At 37.1% G+C, this 7,138-nt stretch overlaps 1 pseudogene; it reads right to left on the reverse strand.

Annotated features, from left to right (window-relative positions):
* Window positions 1–491: 491 nt before the first annotated feature.
* Window positions 492–6,884, reverse strand: LOC112264146 (annotated as a pseudogene).
* Between the last annotated feature and the right edge of the window lie 254 nt (window positions 6,885–7,138).

Raw genomic sequence — 7,138 nt, forward strand, 5'->3', positions numbered from 1 at the left:
ATGACTCTGCGATGACGTTGACAGTGTGATAAGGTGAGTATAACCAATTTGGAAAAAATGTTTCAATAGAATGTGTTGTTATTCTCTTTGACATTTTTTAAAGAGGTTTGTATTAATAATATTTGTCCAAAGTAATAGTTTGTCATATAGTAGATAATTTGTCTGGATTTCCTGAATCAGATATGAACTGAATTGTTGTTCTGATCTGTCCTTTCTCAAGGTTATGGACGATATGGTATCTAGATGCATTGAAAGGGATAATTTGACCAAACTGTGTGGACCTCCAATCCCCCTCTCACCGGCTGAAGAAATGGCGTTCACTACGGCCCTGTACTGCACCACTTCTACCAAGAGACCTGAGTCCGACCCAGCAACCAGTGTACAGCATCCAGTTAAAGTTATCAACTGCCTTTTCTCTCAGGAGTGCAACAGAAGTCCACGTGAAGTAAGCATGGACAATGGACAAGCCATAATAGGGGTTGTGGTGGGGTTCAGGTGAGAGTTGTGGTGGGGCAATCCACTTTGAACTGTGAAGCTATATGAAGAAACATGAGAAATTCCAGAGATTGAATGGTCATCTGCTATTGAGTTAGACTTGTCTAAAATTGTTATTTTGGGGTATCAGATTCATGGAGGAGGTTTACACACTGCTAAATGTATAGTTATTTAGGCTAACAATACATTGAGATACCCATCTGTCATTAACATGCCACTCAAGACAGTGTAAAACAGGGGATGTAATGATAAAAAAAGTTAATACTGTTAATTAGTAAAAACTGTCTATATTTGATCCCATTTGCAAATGTATTTTCTAACTTTATTGGTGTGTGCTAAGTTGAGGGTCTTGAATTTGAGTGATAGACTGAAGGAGACCCCTCAACCCTATTTAGCTGATTTTTTTCCTATGCCTGATTACATGTCTGTTGAAGACTATGATAATCCATAACACAGATGTAAACATATTGAGTTAATGGTGCAGCATGTCCATAGGCCATGCTCACGGCGGGCGTTATGTGAATGGTGCTCCCAAGGTAGGGTTAAGGGCCTACCATCATGGTGACCCTGTGGCAAAATGGACAGTCTCAACGAAGCTATTGCTTGTGTGTAATCAGTTTGTACGGATGTTTGAATTCATATATTCCTTTCCCCCTTCTGAGAATGAAGGGTGGGTTGAAACCCAATGACAACGGAGGTAATTTACAATAGTAATGTACTAAGTGTACTATGCATCTCAGTGCAAGAGGTGTCACTGCAGTACCTGGTTTGAATCCAGGCTTCATCATATCTGGCTTTGATTGGGAGTCTGCGATACAGTACCTTAGACTGCTGCGCCACAGGGAAGGCTCATGTGCTACTTCTTAATGATGACTCTTCGGTGAACCTAACAGAGGCAGACAAGGATTTGGCTTGCTGTCCTAACAGCAGCCAAGAGAATACTGTAGCTCAACTTGAATATACTGTAGCTCAATTTGAACTGGCAAGCTCTTGACCGCTTGGTACATAATCTGAGAATATTAACACTTGACACTATAAAATCATCACTTTAATATAAGTACCTAAGTAAGAAGATCCTGTGGGTGGGAAAGGTTGTGGGATAAATGTGAATTTGTGTAAAGTCCGTTGGTTTGTGTTTATTTAATTTATTTGTCAACTAAGAAATTACAACTCTGTTATGGATTTGCGGTAGATTCTGCCTATCATCTGTGTAATGTACCTGAAACACAATTAATATTGCTGATCCATGAGTATTGTCAGCCAGGACCAACCTATCACTGGGCGTTTCAACTCTGCCATGCCTAAGAACACCCCTTAGCCATCCTATATTCACGATATACCCAGATAGCACACAAACCTCTGCCCAATCTCTGCACATGATTTATACAGGACACATCAGGAAGAAGCAGTTTAGACACGGTTTGCTCATTGGCGAGACATCTCGCCTATGTATTTAGAATTCCTTTTAGAATAGGATTTAACTTTGAATTTGTGAAAGACACTCTATCTACTCTAATTAAGTCAGTATAACATTGATGTGGAAACTCTCTGATGCTCTGCTATTGCACGCTTGTAATTTGTACCTGTAGGTCACAAATAAAGCTATCCCCAGTGAAATTGTGAGCCCACGTCCTGCACTGCTCACACCTAATCCAGTCCCCACCTGTGACTAAAAACAGGGGAAGAGATGCCATTTGAAAAGCTCTCTTATAAACTTAGATAGGCATCTAGCTATATGAAATAAAATGCTTTGTAAAATAGTGAAAAGGCAATAAAGGTGCATTAACTGTAAAGCTATCAGTCACTAGTGGAAACATTTTCAACTGAAATTAAGTTACGTTATCTTTTTTAAATGTATTTTACCTCAAGACGATCTGATAGGAATGGTGCTAGCTAGTACTCCTAGCAGCTTATGCTAATTAGCTAGCCTGCTAGCATTTACTGCTAGTGAAGTTGCTAGCTAGCAAGTTACCATAAACTAGCACTAACTAGGCTAGTCATTGTCCAAATGACAGCTAGATACACATTCATAACCATAAAAGAGAACCTGGCCTGGGGGGGAGGAAGTTGCCCCCAACACACTCATCCAACATCTTATTACTTTACTCAAAAATTATTTGAAATGTTCTCTCTAAACAAGTCTATTCCTTTCTAGGGCAGGCGTTGCGCGAAATTCAAAAATATGTAACTTTCACACATTAACAAGTCCAATACAGCAAATGAAAGATAAACTTCTTGTTAATCTACCCATGGTGTCAAATTTCAAAAATGATTTACAGCAAAAGTCAAACATATGATGATTATGTTAGGTCATAGCAGAGTCAAAAAAACACACAGCCATTTTTCCAGCCAAAGATAGGAGTCACAAAAAGCATAAATATAGATAAAATTAATCAATAACCTTTGATGATCTTCATCAGATGACATTCATAGGACACCATGTTACACAATACATGTATGTTTTGTTCGATAATGTGCATATTTATATCCAAAAATCTCAGTTTACATTGGCGCGTTATGTGCAGTAATGTTTTGATTCCAAAACATCCGGTGATTTTGCAGAAATACTCATAATAAACATTGATAAAAGATGCAAATGTTTTTCACAGAATTAAAGATAGACTTATCCTCTATGCAACTACTGTGTCAGATTTCAAAACAACTTTACGGTAAAAGCATAATCTGAGAATGGCGCTCAGAGCCCAAAACAGCCAGAGAAATATCCACCATGTTGGAGTCAACAGAAGCTAGAAAAAACACAAATATTCACTTACCTTTGATGATCTTCATCAGAAGGCACTCCCTGGAATCCCAGTTCGACAATAAATGACTGATTTGTTCCATAAAGTTCCATAAAGCCCATCATTTAGCCACTTGTTGTTAGTGTGTTCAGCCCAGTAATCCATTTTCATGATGCGTGACCACTTCCTCCATGACAAAAACTCAAAAAGTTATGTTACAGGTCGTAGAAACAAGTCAAATTATGTATGCAATCAAACTTTAGGATGTTTTTAACATAAAACATCAATAAGGTTACTGCATTGTCGGAACTAGAAGCACAAGCATTTCGCTACACTCGCATTAACATCTGCTAACCATGTGTATGTGACAAATAAAATTAGATTTGATTTGAGGTTCCAACCGGAGAATTTCATTGCCCGAAGAAAAGCATTGGAACGTGAGCATACTCTCTCGGGAGCGCGCGTCATGAGACCGATGCTCTCTGTCTGACCACTCACTCAAAGAGCTCCTATGAGCCCCTCCTTTATAGTAGAATCCTAAAACCAGGATCTAAAGACGGTGACATCTAGTGGAAGCCCTAGGAAGTAAGTGCATGCACGTCCATGACTAACAGGGATTTCAATAGGCAGTGTTTTGAAAATGGACTTCTCACTTCCTGTTTGGATTTCCTCTCAGGTTTTTGTCTGTCATATGAGTTCTGTTATACTCACAGACATCATTCAAACAGTTTTAGAAACTTCAGTGTTTTCTATCAAATAGTACTAATAATACATGCATATATTAGCATCTAGGACTGAGTAGGAGGCCGTTTACTCTGGGCACACATTTCATCCAAAAGTGAAAATGCTGCCCCCTATCCCAAAAAAGATCTTAAGGCTTTCCCACTTGTACTTATTTTTTTCAAAAATTATAGATCTAACTTCATTGGAATATATCTACAACCTTCTCAAAACTTACACAGAGGAAATAAAGTGAAATAAATAAATTGGTTGTGTAAACAGTACACAAGCCATTTTAAGCCATTTCCGAACAAGCCAACAAATGCAACGTTTAACATGGATGGGATCTGTACAAACACCAGAACATTGCCTTTAAAGGCCACTATGCCTATTTCTTCAATTACCTCAACTAACCGGTGCCCCCGCACATTGACTCTGTCTCGGTACCCCCTGTACATAGCCTTGCTATTGTGATTTTACTGCTGCTCTTTAATTATTTGTTACTTTTATTTCTTATCTTTTTAAAACTGCATTGATGGTTAAGGGCTTGTAAGTAAGAATTTCACTGTAAGGTCTACTACACCTGTTGTATTCGGCGCATGTGACAAATACAATTTGATTTGAACCTGCCAAAGGATTGAATCGTTCTGATTGCACTTTGTCGGCTATTTACAATTAAGCCTACATATGCAGCGTTTATCATGAATTCGGTCTCACAAAACTGTTAATTTATATATTTTTTCCACCTTTTAATTATTTGATTAGACTGCGTGAAATACACTTAAATATTTACCGTTGGTAACCTGCAGACTGGTTGGTGAAGCCATGGTGGTTTGAGGAGCTTCAGTTGGTTCATCTGAGAATGAGATGGAAAAAGAAAATATTAAAGAAAAAAAAGAGCATTATCTACTGTCAGATAATTCAAAGTTCCAGCCATGCCATATCTCTGTTGCTACAGTTATGGCAAGTTATGCCGTTTTCTTTGGGGATAATAGTTAGCCTATGCAAATAAAAGGTTATTTGTTTAGTTGCAAAACCAACTAGATGCACAATATTCCTATGCAATCAACAAGTGTGAGTCCAATTGTTATGTACTTTCTTTTTTACTTTGAAATGGTGATGTGCCATTTTTAGACGGATGCACACATGATTCCATAAAAAATGCAAAATAAAGAAATATTTTAATATTTCGTTTTTTTCCCAATTTATCCCCAACCATGCATGAAGTAAATAACATAAATCTTACCATAGGTAACGTGCAAAGTGGTTGGTGCAGACATGGTGGTTGGAGAAGCTTCAGTTGGTTCCTCTGAGAACGTGATGTAAAAAGGTCACATTAAATAATACTTTTTTCAGAGCATTGTGTAGGCTACTGTCAGGGATAGACTAATAGTTACACAAAAAAAACAAGATTTGTTGAAACTTGCGAAACTAACTAGACAACATTCCTGTGCAATTACCAAGTGTTGGTCCAATTTTTATGTAGGCTAGGACTTTCTTTTTTACTTTGAAAAGGTAATATTCCATTTTCAGATTACATGACTGCCTACTCATATAAACATGTACATTAATACATATTACATTAATAATACATACTAATGTAAAACAAGTTCAATGATTGTCTTTACCTTCTGGAATGTCAACATATTGAGGGCCCCCTTCATGCTCCACAGAACAGCTGTATTTGTTCCTGTATGTCTTGTCTTTATCAATGATGATCATACTTGTCGTCCGTCCTTCCTCCCTCTGCTACATCTCTTCCCTCTCTGCTTTGGGTACCTCTACTGTTTGGCCATTTTCATCCACCATCTTCCATGAAATCTTGACCAAGTCTGGAAATATGTCTCTAGCCAGACATAGCAGGGTGGTTTTCATATTTGGCTCAGGTTTGGATGCTGGGTAGACCGTCACTTTGGGTTTTTGTACACTATTGTTGTCTGATTTTCAAGAGAAACAATAACATTTACAGTCTTCTTTAATAAAGGGACATCACACACAAGTTGTCAGACTTCAGAGGTAGTCTGTTGAATCATGATGTCCCCCAGCATTTGTTTTATATCCAGCTTTACTGTCTATATTCAAGTAAACAATTGATTACATACATAAATAAATGAACTAGATTTTTTTTTCATAAGAAATATCCTTTCTGGAATATCTTATTTCTATATAATGTAAATTAAACTTTCAAAATCATTTAAATCATAAGATTACTAGTTCAGTAAAGAGTTCAATATTCTTACCCCATATGAAATTACTTTACATTTCTATCACAAATTTAACTGAGGGTGTATATCTCTAAGAGTAAGGACATGCAATATACTGTAAATTGTTCATATGGCTTCCTTGAAAATCAGAATGATCAATTCTACAGGCTAATAACAGGCTTTTATATTCATAATAATTGTTTTTATTTTCGAACATAAGTTGAACATGAATAATGTTGAACAAAAATAAAGTTGAACAATAAATATTTGTGGAGCAATGCTGCAGGATGTTTTCTCAATTATTTTTGAAACTGATTAGACATATAGATTAATTATTAATTTCTAATGACTACTGCTTTGTTTATCTGCTGAAAATTAGAGGAATGAATATCTTACCTGTCACAAAAAGTTTCGTACCAGATCCAAATACAAGTACATACACAGTGAAAATTCCCTTGTCAAAAAGTAGTCTGCACTGTGTTTGGCAGGGCTTGTGTTAATTGTACAAAGGTTCAGGGGCCTCATGCACCCCAAATACCTGAGGTGACAGAAAGTAGGTGAGTACAGCTTTTTCCTGCAATCTAAAACCATAATCATTATGCTTAATAATAATAATAATATGTCAATTGTTTTGCAGATCTAAGCATAACTCTTGAGCTTTTTAAATATTTTTTTTATTGATATAATCTAAGGGGGCACGTGCCCCTGTACCTTCTATGGGCATGACGCCTCTGCAAAGGTTGACCACGTAACAGAATGTCACATGTTCTTCTCCCTTAATAAATTCCAAGGTTAACAAATGTATGCACACACACACACACCAACTCCTGGTCATACTCACGTCATCTGAGCGCGACGTCTGTTGCTGAAAGAGAGACCTCGGTTTATTGTTTTTGTGAAGTTGTGAAAGTATTTCCTTGTAAAGTTTGATTTTATATACTTTTTGATTTTGGATCCCGCGGCTCAGTTGGGCTCAGT

This window comes from Oncorhynchus tshawytscha, linkage group LG12, assembly GCF_018296145.1.
Source record: "Oncorhynchus tshawytscha isolate Ot180627B linkage group LG12, Otsh_v2.0, whole genome shotgun sequence".
In the NCBI taxonomy this organism is placed as follows: Eukaryota; Metazoa; Chordata; class Actinopteri; order Salmoniformes; family Salmonidae; genus Oncorhynchus; species Oncorhynchus tshawytscha.